Genomic DNA, 18,458 nt, shown 5'->3' with positions numbered 1-18,458 from the left:
GACTTTTACTTGCAATGGAGTATCTAACTTAAGTTATGGATCAGCTTACTTCTTCCAATAGTACATTTGCTTAGTGCCCGTTTAAAAGTGTGAGCACATCAGGAATGTTATAACATTTGTTGTGTCAATAAAATGTGTTGTTGCCCTTTGTATTTTGTGGAACTGGAGTTTTACAACACACCTAGAGTTGTAAATAAAATGTGGAGATGACATTTATTTAGTCACTTGTTGTCTGCTGTTATCACTTTGCAGTATTCAGCCAAGAAACAAGTGTGTGTGTGTGTGTGTGTGTGTGTGTGTGTGTGTGTGTGTGTGTGTGTGTGTGTGTGTGTGTGTGTGTGTGTGTGTGTGTGTGTGTGTGTGTGTGTGTGTGTGTGTGTGTCTGTGTGACAGCATCCTTAGTTTGAATATGGGTGTATCATCATTTACTCACACTTCTGCTAAACCCCTCTTCCTCTTGTCTTTTCTCAGATGCGTCTCAGATGATCCCTTCCTTCCTCTTCCAGTTTGTCCTTCTCTTGCTAAAGTTCGGTTCATCTGTTAATCTGCATATTTGTTTCTTTAGTTCATGACCTCAAACATGGATTCATAAGGACTGTACCATAAGCACTATTATTCAAGATGTGCAAAAGAATCATTTTAGTGCATTTATTTACTAAATTTGACCTAATATCAAATACCAAAACAAACACTGGATTTCATGTATTTATTTGATTAATGACATAATAGACAGAGTGCATTATCAAGATACAACACATATATACAGGAACACAATCAAACACACTATACTTCAATACATACACTTTGACAAACTACATTCTATCAATGCTAATTTCGTCCATTTCATTGAAAGGATGCCTGTTGACCGTTATCAAATATGAATAATTTTACATTTTTCAACTGGTTTTCACAGCTTGTGTCTTCATCATAAAGTTATTTTACAAAACAGATTAAAAAAACGTTACTTACTGCACCCTCAAGCCACTTCAAAGCCTTTCAACATTTGAGAAAATATTCCCTGAGGCGACTCCCATCTCTGTTTCTCAGGCAGGAAGCAGCAGCTTCCGGCCGCGGCGGGCAGCACCATCTCATCTGGGTCTCATGATGATGAGGTCATTACTGGACCCATCTTAAATAAACACAAACAGAGAAAATAATTGTCAGAGTGCTACGGAAAACCCACCTACGCTCTGTTTTTCCCAGTGTTCCTAAAGTCTGTTTCATTCACCTACACACACGCTAATCATTTAGCTTCTACTTTTAGTACTCTATTACAATGTTTAGGGACTGGTAGTTTATGTGTACTGTATACTTCTACTTCATTTTTGAAGTGATTTTGTGTATTTTAATCCACTACCATTATTTCACAATTTAGCTACTTTACAGATTTAGATTATGAGCTCATTCAAAATATAAATCAAGTAATAAAGAAACATGTCATTGTAGGTTAAGCTTCCAGCAGTATAGATTAGCTCCATGAAAGAGTGTGACGAAAAAAACCAATATATATATATATATAAAAAACACATTTTGATATTCAAAATATGCAAAAAAACGACGATGTGAAAGAAAGAAAACATTAGTATTTAGCGGGCGCCTTTATGTACAGCAACTGCCACAATACTTTGGCATGTTGTCAAGAGGTGTGATTGAACTGCTGACCCCTTGATTTGAAGATCAGGGTACTAAATACGAGCAAACTAAATAGTTTAGGATGTAGAAAATATCAGTTTGTAAATCTTGTCGAAAGTGTGCGTGTGTGTCCTAAATGTACATCAATAGAGCTGTTGATTGTTGTTCTGTTGTTCTCCTTCAAAAACACCACCAAAAAAGCATCCTCAGTTTGAGTTTGTCTATGGGTGTATCGTCAGTCTTTTTACAGACCCTTCTGCTAAACTCAGGAAGTATGCTGAGCTCTACAGGCTTCTTCCATTTCATCCCTGACCCACATTGTCTTGCTCTGATTCACACAGGCTTCTTCTCTTTCTAAGGTCGGTTTCTACAGAATTGTCTCTTGACCTCAGTGCTATGAAACCCTCAAGGCAAGGCAAGTTCATTTATATAGCACCTTTCAACACAAGGCAATTCAAAGTGCTTTACAAAAATGAAAAAACATTAAGAGTATTAGTGGCATTTAAAAAACGTTAGTATTTCAAACACATATTTTGTGTAATATGTCCACTTTGTACATGACTTGCACCTGATGTACATACCTTTGGACTCACATACTAAGCTCCTTATTACATTGTTGATATTTTAAAGTATACTCTTACTCTTATGTGTATCTCTGTTTGAACTCTCACCTTCCCTATGCTGTGTTTCCTTGTCTCTCTTTGCTGCTGCTGCTGCTCCGACACCTGACTTTCCCTCTGGGATCAATAAAGGTTTGTCTTAAGTTACTTCTACACTTGCATTTGATAAACATCTGTGCATAATATATAAGAAGCTGCTTTCTTTCTAAACTTTCTGCCCAGTGTTTGTCCAGACTGAAGACACACATACGCTCTACAAACATCGATAAACAGAGGAAATGTCAGCCTATGATTTTGACAAACAATAAAGTAATCCAGAGATTATCTATATCTGCACTTCTTGAACCAGCATTGAATTATTTTTCCTTTAATGATTGGTCACATATGGAGGGTCAATGCTAAGCGAAACAATATGTGGGCACAATAAAAATAAAAATAAATCTATTGAAAAGTAGCTTTTGTTGACAAGTAATCTGTATGTGTTAAACTGAGGCAGTAATGGGTGAATGTATACTGAAATGTGCATATGTTAAAAATTACATTAAAAAAAGCTTTTTATACATGTGGTCAAGAAAAACTGATGACAAGTAGAAAACAGAAAAGCCCTCTATTGGAGGGAAATGATGCATTTACTGTACTGGCCCCACATTTGACTCCTTGGCCATCTTGCAATGTTTAACACAGAACAAGTCCCTAATTAAAACCATACGACCAGTACGAGGCAGAGATCTTCTCAGGGAGACTCTGGCTTTTTTAAAGGTATTTTTCACAGTAAAATAAACACAAAGTTGATAGATAATTGGAGCCAGAAGTGATTCAGCAGGCAGACTTTACACAAGAGATAAAAGGACACCGCAACTTAAGCTAGGCCTGTTTATCTGGAAAAATGCCTTAAATGTAGGAAGCAACAATACTTGGTCTTCCACAGCCTGAATACTTTTCATTTTGACAACCATGCCTCGTAATTTGTGCGTTATTAATATTTAGTAAACATTTTTATAAAATGTTTTGTTTCTTTAATACATAAACATTCCTTTTTGCATTCTGTTCAAGTGTGACTTTTAGAATATCTGTCTATTTAAGTATTTTTTAGTGAATTAAAAAGACAAATTAAAGATCATTTCAACGTGTTCCTAATACCAATCACATAGCTGACAATTTTCAAGCATTTCATGGTGATTCTTGGAAGACGTCTTCGTTGTACCCCCGTTTTTAGAGATTTGGGTACGGAGGGAAAGTTCCCTGACACACCGGGGACACATATTCATGTATAAAAGACATCAAAAAGTGCATTTTGCATGATAGGGCCCCTTTAATTCAGATCCCTCTCCTGACTGACAGGCTCTCCTTCTGCTGATAAACGTCTTGAAGACCCAGAGGTGGACACTGTGATTAAAGACCTTGTTAGACGACGAGAAAAAAGATAAATGACTGTTTTCCATTTATAACCCAGCCTCTGTCCTCAGCGCAGCCATGACAGATGGTTTGAAATGTCTCGGCTTCAGAGACTGTTAATCATTGTGTGAGGAGCTGAGGAGCTGAATGAGTCGGCTGCCCTCTTTATGCCTGTCTTTACACAGAACAGTGAAGGAAAAAGGGAACAATCAGGGGCATTTATTCACTCCAGAGATCCTCTCCACTCAGGACAAAGACGTTTAACTGTGGTGGATAATGTACTGAAGTGAAGTCTGATGGATGACTCTGTGCTCCGCTTCCTGCCTGATAAAGTGGAAATGCATTAAGCTCTCTGAGGGCAGATTTAAAAACTGCAGAGAACATTTATAAAGGAAAACAAAAAGTGACAATATGCTTGATTTATCTCTGAATACACCTGCAGTCAAAAAGCACATTTGTAAAAAAAAGAAATATTCATTTTGTATGAGACAGAAATTAGATCGGGATAATGACTCATATCTGACGTGTACAAGTACAATAAATCAGGTTTTATTATTTATCAATGAAGTTTGATGAGCATTAAATCAAACTCGTAGCATAGGTTGAGTATAGATACTGATATAAAGGGAGGTTTTTCTAAGGTTAGTACATTTCATATTTTTGCGTTTGATATTTAAATTACGTGAAGTGATGACAGCCAAAAGCGTCCCCATTTAATTGTAAAACATATTTTAAAGCTGATGCCCTTGCATGTACAGGACTTTTTTTTTTCAGAATCAGAAACAGGTTTATTGCCAGTTAGGTTCACACATACGAGGAATTTGACTTGATGTCATGGTGCAGACATAAAATAAAGAAGAAATCTTTAAGGACACCGAAATAAAATATAGTTAAATTTACATGGAAATAGAATGCTATGAATGAATTATAGGATATAAAATATGAAATATGAAACAAGAAATATGTGCAGTAAGCAGTATGAACATTGTGTGCATTAATGTAATGCATATAGAGACTACGTTGTGGCTGAGGTAAAGTGTCAGTGGGGGGGCCGGGCCTTGTTTAAGAGGCCGGTAGCGGAGGGGTAGAAACTGTTCAGATGGCGAGAGGTTTTGGTCTTGGTGGAGCGCAGCCTCCTGCCAGAGGGGAGGGGGGTGAACAGTTTGTCTCCGGGGTGGGAGGGGTCGGCCACTATCTTCCCTGCCCGCCTCAGGGTTCTGGAGGCGTGCAGGTCGTGGAGGGATGGCAGACTGCAGCCGATGACCTTCTCTGCAGAGCGGATGACTCGCTGCATCCTGCCCTTATCCTTGGCTGTGGCTGTGGCGTACCAGATGGTGATGGAGGAGGTGAGGATGGACTCGATGATGGAAGTGTAGAAGTTCACCATCATTGTCTTTGGCAGGTTGAATTTCTTCAGCTGCCTCAGGAAGAACAGATGTTCTGCTCCCATTTGAGGATGGTACCCCGGAAGCGGCAGTTACTGGGGAGTCACACAGAGTGATGGGGGCGGGTGGGGCTGCGTTCTTACTAAAGTCCACAACCATCCCCACTGAGCGTTGAGCTCCAGGTGGTTGTCCCTACACGAGGTCACCAGATGGTCCATCTCCCACCTGTAGGCAGACTCATCCCCACCAGAGATGAGTCAGATGAGGGTGTTGTCGTCTGAACTTCAGGAGCTTGACAGACTGGTGACTGGAGGTGCAGCTGTTGGTGTACAGGGAGAAGAGCAGAGGGGAAAGAACGCAGCCTTGAGGGGAACCGGTGCTGATGGTCCGGGAGTCAGAGACGTGTTTCCCCAGCCTCACGTGCTGCTTCCTGTCAGACAGGAAGTCTGTGATCCACCTGCAGGTGGAGTCAGGCACGTGCAGCTGGGAGAGCTTGTCTTGCAGCAGAGGATGATGATGTTGAAGGCGGAGCTGAATACCACAAACAGGATCCTGGCGTAGGTTCCTGCTGTGTCCAAGTGCTGGAGGAGGAAGTGAAGGGCCATGTTGGCAGCGTCGTCCACAGACCCGTTGTTTCAGTAGGCGAGCTGCAGGGGGTCCAGGAGAGGGTCTGTGATGGATCTCAGGTGGGACAGGACAAGGCGCTCAAAAGACTTCATAACCACAGAGGTCAGGGCGACGGGTCTGTAGTCATTTAATCCTGAGATCCTTGTTTTCTTGGGAACCGGGATGATGGTGGAGGTTTTGAAGCATGCTGGGACGTGGCATGTCTCCAGGGAGGTGTTAAAGATTTCAGTAAACACAGGAGACAGCTGATCAGCACAGAGCTTCAGACCTGTGTTATTGCTTTTTCACTGCCATGACTACTTATTTTTTAGCAATGTATTATTATGTGAAAATAGCTATCTTTTTTTAAATTTGCTAGATTAACTGCATTAGTATAAATATGGAATTTATACAAATACATTCAGCCCCAAATATTTGTAATTTCTGAAGTTTCTTTACGTAATGTTAGAGATTCTGTAGCGATTTTTTATATAATAATATGACACATCAAATCATGTGAGGATAGTTCCCCTATTAGTCTGCTTACTACAAGTTTATTAAAGTCTGAAAAATATGACGATATCGAAGCATAGCATTTATACAAGCCACTCATTTGCTTGTAAATTAGATTCATGTCATGCTTTAGCTCCTTCTTGACACTCACTCCACCATGTAGGAGTGAATACAAATTGCAGATCGGTTGGAGATCAGAGGTTAGACCATGCGATATCTACCACCTAATAAATCAGTCCATTCATTATCGGTGACAGGAGATGAATCAGTTTGATTGATGAGTTGGTATTTTGTCTTGTTGTCTCTTTGATAAAGTGGCATCAGGTTTAAGAGTACTTAACACCCGCTGCAGGAATTGGCTGGAGATCAAAGGTGAAGGCGAGGGACTTGTCTTCCTCCTGACAATCCTCTTTCTAACAATTACCTGAATCTTAACTGTGGATAAAATGTAATGTAATGTAATGTAATGTAATGTAATGTAATGTAATGGATAAACTGTGTGCTATCTGCCCTTGACTTCCTGTATACAAGGTACATTTAGCTAAGATGCAAGAGATTTGAAACGTTCCTGACAATCCAGTGTATCTTTTTATTGACTTGTTATGTCTTTTGTCAGCCTCTGCTTAGATGTTAACATTTATCTTATTGATTATATAAATTTTAATCAGAATCAGAAACAGGTTTATTGCCAGGTAGGTTGACACGTACAAGGAATTTGACTTGATGTCATGGTGCATACATAAAAGTAAAACAAAAAATAAAAAAACAGAGATAGAGAACTATTATAAGAAAATATGATAACATAAAAAATATTTAAAATAATGCCGTAAGAGGCCCATATAAAAACAGACACCAGGACCTTGTGTGCCTGAAAAAGCACAAATAAAAAAAAAAGGAATGAATCTCTTAAATCAGGGGTGTCAAACTCAAGGCCCGGGGGCCAAATCCGGCCCGTGACTTCACTTCATGCGGCCCCACAAGAGCTTGCAAAGAATATAGTATGTCTATTAAACGGTTACATTCAGATTTACAGAAGCAAGTTGCCCATAAACTACATGTCCCACAATGCATCTCAAATTTGAATTTTTTCTCAGAATTTGACTTTTTTTTCAAAATGTAACTTTTTTCAAAACTGCACTTATTTTTTTCAAAATGTCATTTCTTTGACTTTTTTTTCCAGAATTTGGCTTTTAAAAAAATCATTTTGTGACATTCTCACTGAAGAGACTTGCAATTATTTGCCCTAGACTTCTGCTTTCAGACGTAGTGAAGTTATTACCCTATCTGATATTAATCCAATGCAGATATATATAATATATGTAATATAATACATTATGTTATATATATATTAAACATTTATATATGTATTTTGATATAGTCTTAAAGTTACAACCGGCCCTTTGAGTGCAACCATAATGCTGATGTGGCCCAAGATGAAAATGAGTTTGACACCCCTGTCTTAAATGCAGGACAATATGGCAAATGGCCAAACTTGCATCGCAACCTCAGTCTGTTTCATTGTATGTTTCATTTTAGGGTGTCTTGGGACTGAAGACTTGTTTTTTGAAGATGTGTTCGACATATCCTACCCGTCAAACCATTTCCTTATTTATTTCATAGAGTAGAAAAACGCACAGCTGCAAATAATGACATGAATCATGGCTTACTGTAATTTGGTGGCTACGCATCAATGTGAAACTGTGGTTTGAGGAGGGAAATGGCAGCAGGAGAGAGAACAAGGGGATTCAGAGCTGGAGCGACGACTCTCAGTTATCTACTCCAAAGAAAACAATGCAGCTGTGCAGGAAGTGGGGACAAGATGACGCACATTCACCTCAGTCTAAACATTTCATAGATTTTAATGGGGGACACCTACGTACACATCTGTTGAACAGATGCACCTCTCAGTCCACCCACAGATGTGTCACAAACTCTCACTCACTGGAAATTGCAAATACATAACTATTGTCACCGTCAAATCAAAGCTTAGAAAGGTCTTCATTTATTTTAAGGTATTACAGTATAATGGCAGCATTGACTTATCCAAGGGAATGGTCTGTGTAGTTCTTAGTTAAGCCAACTAACCTATGGTCAACGTGGAAGACAATCCTATCCTTAGATGGCTTTAATCTGAAGTAGAAACACATTAAATGATCTTCTACAAACTCCCAAGATATATTTATAATTCTTTTAGATTTTAATTTAAAGTTTATTTTGCTGCTCACACATCGTATACAAATAATCTAAACCACCAACACACTGGATCATGTCGGTTAAAAAGCATGAAGCCGCAGATTTCTGCTTAAGACATGCTACCAAATACACTCTCCCTACAAACCGTATATCTTGACAGTTTAAGTTTTATTTATTGCATGTGTGTATTTTAAAAGGTGTAGCCAGCTGTCGGTTATCTGAAAGCATAAAAACTGGAAAAACAAAGAAACAGTTTTCTGGTTCTGTCCAAAGCAAACAAAGTCCGCCGACCAGCATGACTCAAACTCAGTTAATAATTGAATATGTGTACATTTGTATCCATACGAAAACCAGCATGAAGTGTAACAAAAACATGTTTTGCAGTTTATTGAATTACATCCTCCAGATTCAATGACATACTACTATTATGTAATGGCCCAAAATGTTGTTTGATGCCTCCGTCATTGGTGAACATTTCTCTCAGTGTGTGGCAATGGTGACGTTTCGGTAAGGATTTGGAAAGAGCAATGTGGAAATGAGTACAATGTTAAGGTTAAAGAGTTTATAGTCATGCTTTTAAGCAATGTTCACTGTGTCATACATACAGTATGGGGAAATGGCCAACTGGCAAAATCTGTTATCCCATCCAACACACTGCTTATCGTGTTGCTTTGGCTAATGTATGAGTGTTTGCAGGGTTACTCATTTGTTTCAGTTTTTCTGTCATTTAGTCCATTTTTGTTGTCATTTTCCAATCGAACAACAAGTAAAATAAATAAACTCATTACTTTGAGATAGGGACCAACCCTAGCAAATGTTTTCTGATCGCAAAAAAGTATAGGCTGATTACTCCTTTCCTTTGAACATTATTCACTTTTTTTAACCATATAAAATAAGTCTTTGAGAACAGTTAGTGAGTAACTAGGCTGACGAAACAGATAAGGCACATCGTGAAAACCCAGATGGATTGAAACAATTATTTAAAGCCTGCATTTTACAGTGATGAGATTTTAATCAGAAAGCCACGATTGATTGTGTTCATTAACTGTGTTTACATGGCGGTACTGACACCATAATTGCTGTCAAAATGTACCCATTATACTCGTACATTTGGCATGTTGTCCTTGCAAGTGTTTCAACAAGCTGACAGAAACGCATGAGCTGCTGTGGTTAAGCGCACGAGCAACTGGCTCACACTTTAATAACTGATGTAGATGTAAACATGTTGTGTCCTGTCAAATCAGAGTACTTCAGATACTGGAGGTTACTCTGATAACCCTGAAGGCACTTATCAAAGTTTTATCCTGAGAAGTTAGGGTTATGTGAGTCCTGTAACCACATTGTTTCCCTTTGTATTCTACAAACACGCCTACTGTACATCTGGCAACCTTGATATAAAAAAACAATTAAATGTAACCTTGATAAAAGCCCACGTTGTCTTGTGAACTGCAGCGTCAATTCATTCTCATCTCTAGATTTTCAAAATGCTTCGTCAGCTGCAGTTATCAGCTGCTTTATAGTCCTTGGCATCGCCTCTGTTGCCAGGCAGTCGAACTGTGTGATGCATAAAGCTCCTAACACACATTTACACACACGTTCACACACATACTTTACACTCGGTAACGTAAGAGCTTCTGGTGTTGACACTCGCATTTTTGCCCTGTCTGACGCCATGACACATTATTATTGATCATCAGGTCTTTGTGATGAATGGATGCCTCCACTTTAGTTAATTAATCTGAGCCGCTGCACTCACTGTCAGTCAGCATTAGAGAGGGAACCGAAACAGCTGAAATGTTAGCGGTAGAAGAGGGAGGAAAGTTGAAGAAGGAGAGAAGAGGAGGGAGGATGTGGGGTAGTGGTGGTCTAATGGATAGTGAGGTGGGCTGAAGATCGGGAGGTTCAAATCCCGCCAGGAACACCACTACTAGTGTGCCCTTGAGTAAGGCACTTAGCCCTTAGTTACTCCAGGGAGAATGTCCCTGTAATTGGTCTTTGTGAGTCGCTTTGGATAAAAGCGTCAGCTAAATGAGATGTGGCCTGAAATCTGGGTAAATAAGGTGTGAATTAGAAACCTGTTGTTTTGACTGGACTGAAAAAACAACATCACATGATTCACCTCAAGTGAAAATGAGAACATTTTACATTTTGCATAAAACAGGCCTTTCAAAAACATTTAGGTCACATTTAGATCATATTCAAATCCCTTTCACGTGCTACATGGAAATGGAAAACGGTGACGTCGTTTTGTTCTCAGGACCAAACCACTGAAAGTGTCTGGACGCGTTTTTGACATTAGTCACTTGGGTGAATCACAGAATATAGTCAAGAGGCCCTATTATGCTTTTGGGGGGGGTTACCTTTGCTGTTGTGGGATATATAGGTTTCAGTGCATGTTAATGGTCACTAGAATCCCAACGTCTCCTCCCCCCTGCCTGGAACGCCTCCATTGGACTCCTTTGTTTACTTCTGAAACAAAGTCACATCATTGTGTATTGGCTAGCGCTCCAACACATTGTACGTGAAAGGCTAAGGGGCGGGACATCTCTAAGTGGTTGACCTATCACAACAGAGCCGGCCAGCTAACCAATCAGAGCAGACTGGGCTCTGGTTTCATATCTCAAATGAACAGCCATCAATGCTGATACACACAACAGGAATGGTGCATTTGTTTGATATCACTACAGATCAGACTTCCTGTTCTTACCTGATGAGCTGTGCTGAGGTGTCTTCCTCATCAGGAGTCAGGTTTGGTGAATTTTGTGGAAGGCAGTCTGACATTCCTGCAGTGAGCCTTAGCCCTGCAAAAGAAAGAAAAATCTCGATTTTAATAAGTCATTTCTTTTTGTATTAGAGACAGAATTGAAAGAGGGAGACAGAGGGAAAGACAAATCCTTCCGACAACTTGTTCCATAATTAAGTAAAACATACATGCAAATAAGCTTTCTCAATATTTTCAAATATTAGATTATGTGAAAAGTTTCACAATACACTGAAAGCCAAGCAATATTTTAAAGTAATTTTATACAACACACAGAATTCCCACTAAGCTAACTTCGATTATTCTTCCCTATTATGTTTGGAGACCATGGAAACTATGTTTTCAGATTAACCCACACTGAATATCACTCACTTGTTGTGTGTTAGTGTATTACTTGACACACTGTCTGAAAGTCCATCCCACACACACACACAGCAGACAGATGCTGAGAGGACTGTGAGTGGGCAGCGATTTGAATAAAGCTTAGGGCTGTGTGTGTCTGTGTGTGTGTGTGTGTGTGTGTGTGTGTGTGTGTGTGTGTGTGTGTGTGTGTGTGTGTGTGTGTGTGTGTGTGTGTGTGTGTGTGTGTGTGTGTGTGTGTGTGTGTGTGTGTGTGGCTGTGTGGCTGTGTGTGTGTGTGTGTGTGTGTGCGTGCGTGCGTGTGTGCGTGCGTGCGTGCGTGCGTGCGTGCGTGTGTGCGTGTGTGCGTGTGTGTGTGTGTGTGTGTGTGTATAATAGAGAGACAGTGTCAGAGGGTGTGGGTGGTCTACTTTGAATCTCTGTAATAGCTTCTCTTCCATTTTTAAATATATCTATTGAAGTTAATGTATATCTTCAATATATGTTTGGTCTCCAGCATGCCCTTTAAATACTTTAAATATCATAAAATGATCACACTGCAGTAAAGTGCCTTAAATTAATAAATACATCGCTTGCCATCATCCTTGCCATCCATCTATCTGGATAACTATTATACATTTTAAACCGAAGCATTATCTCGCCTCACCTTATTTCCCCCTTATTATTAGGTGCCTTTAAAGTCCACTTACATGTTCCCATTTTCTCCCTTTATGTAAGTATAAGTCTGTACATTGTGTACCAGCTGTATAGTGTTTTCCACGCGGCTTCCATTTCAGGTATCTTTCTTCCTCTTTAGCTTTCTGTTTCTTCCTCCCATGCTGTTATGGAGATACAGTCAGGTAAAGAGACAACAACTCTGCCTGTCACTGTCTGCATCAGGACACGCTGTACATGAAACTCACGTGTCAATAATAATCTTATCCTCAATCAACCTTTGGCCCAGACTAAATTCGCCCCACAACAACAGAACATTTAAAAAAAGATTGCAACACTTAATCCAGGTTCAAATAAAAGGAATGAATGTCAGTGTGTCTTCAGTGTGTCTTGGGTGTGTCTTGGGTGTGTCTTCAGTGTGTCTTCAGTGTCAGTGCGTCTTCAGTGCGTCTTCAGTGTGTCTTCAGTGTGTCTTCAGTGCCTTCAGTGTGTCTTCAGTGTGTCTTCGGTGTGTCTTCGGTGTGTCTTCGGTGTGTCTTCGGTGTGTCTTCAGTGTGTCTTCAGTGTCAGTGCGTCTTCAGTGCGTCTTCAGTGTGTCTTCAGTGTGTCTTCAGTGCCTTCAGTGTGTCTTCAGTGTGTCTTCAGTGTCAGTGTGTCTTCAGTGCCTTCAGTGTGTCTTCAGTGTGTCTTCAGTGTGTCTTCAGTGTGTCTTCAGTGTGTCTTCAGTGTGTCTTCAGTGTCAGTGCGTCTTCAGTGCGTCTTCAGTGTGTCTTCAGTGTGTCTTCAGTGCCTTCAGTGTGTCTTCAGTGTGTCTTCAGTGTCAGTGTGTCTTCAGTGCCTTCAGTGTGTCTTCAGTGTGTCTTCAGTGTGTCTTCAGTGTGTCTTCAGTGTGTCTTCAGTGTCAGTGTGTCTTCAGTGTCAGTGTGTCTTCGGTGTGTCTTCGGTGTGTCTTCGGTGTGTCTTCAGTGAGTCTTCAGTGTGTCTTCAGTGTGTCTTCCGTGTTTCTTCGGTGTGTCTTCAGTGTGTCTTCCGTGTGTCTTCGGTGTGTCTTCGGTGTGTCTTCGGTGTGTCTTCGGTGTGTCTTCAGTGAGTCTTCAGTGTGTCTTCAGTGTGTCTTCGGTGTGTCTTCGGTGTGTCTTCATTGTGTCTTCAGTGTGTCTTCAGTGTGTCTTTGATGTGTCTTCAGTGTGTCTTCAGTGTGTCTTCGGTGTGTCTTCAGTGTCAGTGCGTCTTCAGTGTGTCTTCAGTGTGTCTTCAGTATGTCTTCGGTGTGTCCTCACCGTGCCGCAGGGTGAGTCAGGACGGCTCAAGATGTAGTGTCAGTGTTTTGTTCACGTGCTTGGAAACTGCCAAAGGCCTCCAAAACAAAACAGCAGGTGTTTCAGCCTGAGCTGTAAAGGCTGTCTAAAATATGTTGACCTTTAAAAGTTGATTTAGATCTATTTAAATGACGTGTGTGCAGTTTCCATATGTGCATTTTACCTGCAAATTGCTCTTTATATCAAACAGTTATCACTTCACAGGACTGAAAAAAAATCGAATCAACTGTGCCTCCTTTTTGGACAAGTGCACACTATGTCGTTGTGAGAGCGCATGTAGATGGAGCGGCAGGTTATTTTTGTTTTTATTGTTATCTTTCGGGTCTCATTTCCTCTTGAATGTTTACTGGAGCACTGACAGAGATAGTCTCATTAACAATAGAGCAATTGGATTAAGAACAGCTGACTTCCCACCATCATACCACCTTGTAAGGCCTCTAGTAAACACTGTTTCCCTGGTAAGGATTTCTTTTATATGTTAAAAGATGCCGGCCATATTATCGGCCCAGAGGATTCACCATCGTTTTGCTTTGTTTCCATTCCTCCTGTTGCAAATGCACTGCTACTGTTTTTTGTTTTGTCATGTTTTTCGTGTAGCATAATGGACTAAGCTACCACTGCAACTCCTGTGTTGCATCACAACAAGACACCAATAATGCTGACACAATTTAACTCATTTTGATTATTACTAGATCCACTACCCCAAACACTATTGCTAACACTGCTGTTTCTCAACGTAGGAAAGTACACATTTGGTCACACTGTAACTTTAACAGTGCTTCAAAAGCACAACAAGCTTTCAGTCAGACAACTCATGTGTTTCTTAATATGTTTATTATAAGCAGCATATGATCTCCAACTGATAATTCTGCTGCTCTGTACAATAAGGGACAGAGCAAACTCTTTCTGCTGAGGGGACTGAGGTCTTTCAGGGTGCAGGGGGCACTCCTTCAGACTTTACGACTCTGTTGTGGCATGAGCCATTTTCTATGGTGTGGCCTGCTGGGGCAGCAGCATCTCGGCTGCTGACAGGAAGAGACTGAACAGACTGGTAAGGAAGGCCAGCTCTGTCCTGGGGAGTCCTCTGTGCACTGTGGAGGTGGTGGGAGACAGGAGAATGGCAGCCAAGCTGTCCTCCCTGCTGGACAATATGTCCCACCCCCTCCAGGACAACCTGTCCTCACTGCGCAGCTCCTTCAGCGACAGGCTGCTGTGCTGCACCCCAGCTGTCTCACGGAGAGATACCGCAGGTCCTTCCTTCCTGCAGCGGTCAGACTATACAACCAGCACAGCCCTTAGTAGACACAGTCCCTACACACACCACAACACAGACTATATCACCCCTTGCTGCTAAATACCAATCAACTATCAATATGTGCTATATATATATATATATATGCCGTTAATAACTGTGTAATTTATAACTGGCTGCTAAATCCTTAGAACCGTTACAAGGTGTGTTTTTTTTGCATTTTGTATTTTGTAAATTGTGTAACTTTCTGAAGTTAAATACCATCAAACTATGTGCTATATGTGCTATATGTGCAATTTATAAAACGGACAAGTCAATTCAAGCAATCTGATTGGTTCTTAGCCGTGATATACTGAGCGTATACCACGGGTAGAATTGTAAGTTACTTTTCACAACAAGTCAGTATCCCTCCGCGTCTAACTGCCTGCAGTTTGTCGACCCTCCGCTTCGCGTCGGGCCGAACCACGCCCCTTAGCTGTGATATAATGAGCATATACCACGGCCTGTCGTGAGCTATTGCTTAAATATACATTATATACATATGCCATTAATAACTGTGTAATATATACCTGGCTGCTAAATCATAAGAACTGTTACAGGATTTGTATTTTGCAAAGTATTTTTCTTTTACTTTTAATTTTTATATTATATTTGTATTATATCATAACTTAGTACTTTTTCTTAACATAGGTAACATTAAGCGGTCTGTGGCTCTTTCCTGCTGTAACGATGCAAATGTCCCCTCTGTGGGGCTAATAAAGGTATTCTGATTCTGATTCATATAGTTTGAGTTTGGCGTCTAGGCTCGGGCCTCATCACTCCACAGATTTACAAAGAACATTGAGTGATGATTAGATAACTATCCCCCGAGCCTACAGGTGGAAGCTGGGGTGGTGGTGGGGCAGGCGAGCAGCAGCAACATGAAACACAGCAGCAGGAACATGAACGTAGCATTAGCAAGTGAACACAGCAGTGCAGCAGCAGCATGAGCGAGGCAGGAAAACCTCCATGTTTAGGAGAATGTGTTTGGTTGATTCTAAGAGGGACGAGGCGCGTCACGTGTTAATGTATCATTGGTGCTCGAGATGACTGCCTGAACTAGCTCGCAGGCTTCGCCCCATTAGTTGGCGTTTTTATAGGCCTACGTCTCAACACAAAGAGGGGAAGACAAAACAACACAGAACTGTAAGGAACAAGTACACATTGTTAAAGTAATTAGATTAGTCATCAAAGATGCATTTGAACTTTAAACTCCGAAGCCTCACACCCACATGTTACCTCATGTAAAACAAAACAACACATTGTGATTCAAACAGCAGCAGGTAGCTAAATATAAGCTACAGTACAACAGCAATCTGCCGTCCTTTCCTATACTCTCCTGTCCTTTCTCCACAGCAACCCCCATCCACAGTACTCTTGCAGTCCTTTCCCCAAAGCAACCCCCCCTTTTCACAATATTCTCCTGTCCTTTCCTCCACCAGACTCTCCAGTCTTTTCCCCACAGCATTTTCCTCTCCTTCCCATACTCTCCTGTCCACAAGGATGGCAAACCAGCTAATAAGAAATATTTGTATTTACTTTTGGTAGAGGCTAGCGGCTCACAGCGTCTAAGCCCTGTGCCAGGATGTAACACTGTGTACACCCTTTATCATACTGCCATATCGTGCTTTTCTCTGTCTAAATAAATGTGAACTGAATTTCTCATCTGAGTTTTATACTACTGACATCAAAAGTGTATTAGGAAACTGTCTGTATATCAAAGTCTTTTCACAAACCTGTAACACATTTTGGACCTGATGGTTATTGTCCTCCTGTAAAACCTGTTTCGGCACATTAACACTTTTGTAAGAGCTGCAAGGAATCAGATTTGATATGACTCACAGCAAGTGGAGCCAGGCAGCTAAATTACTGCTGTTACTCACTTTAACTTCATTGACAAAACAAACAGCTTTTGTCCATAAAAACACAACTATAGCCCCACAAATGACCACACATCAACTCAACATGCTCCAACATAGAAAGCAAAACAAGCCTCACAAAGAAAGAATATACATGCATTACATTTCAACATGCTGTGACCGTCTCATTTTGTGTCAATATGAGCTGCTGCTAGCTATATATCGTGTCAACGTTAACAAGAGATATACATTACTCTAAACCAGACACCAAGTATGTTCCTTCCTTCCTCCCTTTGTCATTTTCAGGAAGCAGCGTGACTCAGCTGTATGAAGCTAAAGAGCTAGGAGGTGATTAGCATAGCTTATTGCAAAACACTGGCTCTGGTTGAATGTATATAAAACACATTAGCCACACATACGACCCTAAATAATAACAAACCCCATTTGTTATATTGTAATTATAACATTTTTACATTTTAAATTCAGTTGTATTCTTTTCTTTTGCATTATCTGTTGTTGTTTTGTACTTTTTGTATCTTATACAGTTTCTTATCTGAAAAAATAAAGTGACAAAAACTGAAAGAAACCCCCTCACATGAAGTATGATTCATCCGTGGGCGTTTGCACTGGATTTAAACTTTTCAAACTAAAGGAAAAACAAGCAATCACACCTATGCTTTACAAACTAATGTCTGTCATGTATGAAAGGGACAGTACAGTAAGTGTGTGTTGTTCCAGAAGAGCTTCAGAGGACACATCCTCTCCGACGGTAAGCTGAGGCTGTGAGCGTGCAGAGAGCCACCGGTAAAAATAGCATGTTAGCTGGTAAACAACGCGGCTTCAAAAAGGAAGTGAGAGGTTTAATATCAGTGAGTCTCTGAAACTGCGGAGTACAGGGAAAATCCACAATCATTGTGTTTCAATTCTCAGCAGGCTGTTGCATTTTAACGTTAAGCTGAGGTTTCCATACAGGTCGCTGCTTGGTAATGTCTGGAATAACAGTGATTCCTAGAACAATAGCAAGCAGGTATGAGCAGAAGTGACCAAGCTTTAGATAACACTAATATTCCTGGGAACCTGCATTCAGCATCTTGCAAAAAACATGAGCCAGAGTAATATTTCTGGGAAGTTCTCTCAATACTCTTCGGACTCTCACACACAGTAAAAACAGCTCACAAAAACAATCTTGTTATCTCTGGATTTTGGCCCACTTAGGTAACATTGTGTGCCACCTGGTTACAGTATCTGTCACATCAACATAGTTGTGATAACTGACTTACTTGAATACGTGCAAGAAAAATATCAAAAGTAGTCAAAGTTGAGTAAAAGAGGCTGAAATATCTTACATTTAAATTCCTATATAGGTCAAAGTAAGTCCTCACTTTCCCACAATGCAACTGAAAGTGTCTTGATGCAAGTTCCTTCTTTTAAAAATATGTCTGTCGCAATACCCACACTAAACCCTACTTCATGCAGCATTTTATTTTTACAACTTCAAAGTGTTACTCATAACAATGTGTATCCCACAATCCACCACGGTATACTGTGTCTTAAGAGCCTGGACAGTCTATTAAAGTGTCAGTTGACATTTAGCAGTAAGACTTTAGTTTGTACTCTTTGATGCATACAAATGTATCTTACTCATGCTTTACAGACAGGTTTGTAGGGAGAATACGGGATGTTACACAGAACAATTCAAACTAAAATGGTCAAAAAGAGGTCAGAATAACACAAGTGTTATAGGTGAAAGCATTAAGGGTTAATTTCCAAATGGGGTTTGTGTGATGCACTTCACATGCATTGTGTTTGCACAAGTGATCAGCCACAAAAGAACATCTGCTGTCCTCATAAGACGCTCTGACAGATGATA

At 40.4% G+C, this 18,458-nt stretch overlaps 1 long non-coding RNA gene across 3 annotated transcripts in view; it reads right to left on the bottom strand.

The window, feature by feature from the left end:
• Positions 1-692: 692 nt before the first annotated feature.
• LOC307043201 overlaps positions 693-18,458 on the bottom strand; it is a 71,445-nt gene continuing 53,679 nt past the window's right edge. The window contains exons 3-5 of one of the 3 annotated variants that reach the window (XR_013809298.1): positions 11,052-11,145; positions 10,705-10,813; positions 693-1,129 (exon numbers count right to left, since the gene is read on the bottom strand). This is a non-coding gene — a long non-coding RNA (uncharacterized lncRNA). The remainder of the gene's footprint in view (positions 1,130-10,704; positions 10,814-11,051; positions 11,146-18,458) is intronic. The other 2 variants (XR_013809299.1, XR_013809300.1) reach the window with 2 other exon arrangements.

Source organism: Notothenia rossii (genome assembly GCF_949606895.1).
Source record: "Notothenia rossii genome assembly, chromosome: 6".
NCBI classification, from domain to species: Eukaryota; Metazoa; Chordata; class Actinopteri; order Perciformes; family Nototheniidae; genus Notothenia; species Notothenia rossii.
Note: the sequence above shows the minus strand (reverse complement) of the source record. Positions and strands in the feature narration are given on the sequence as shown.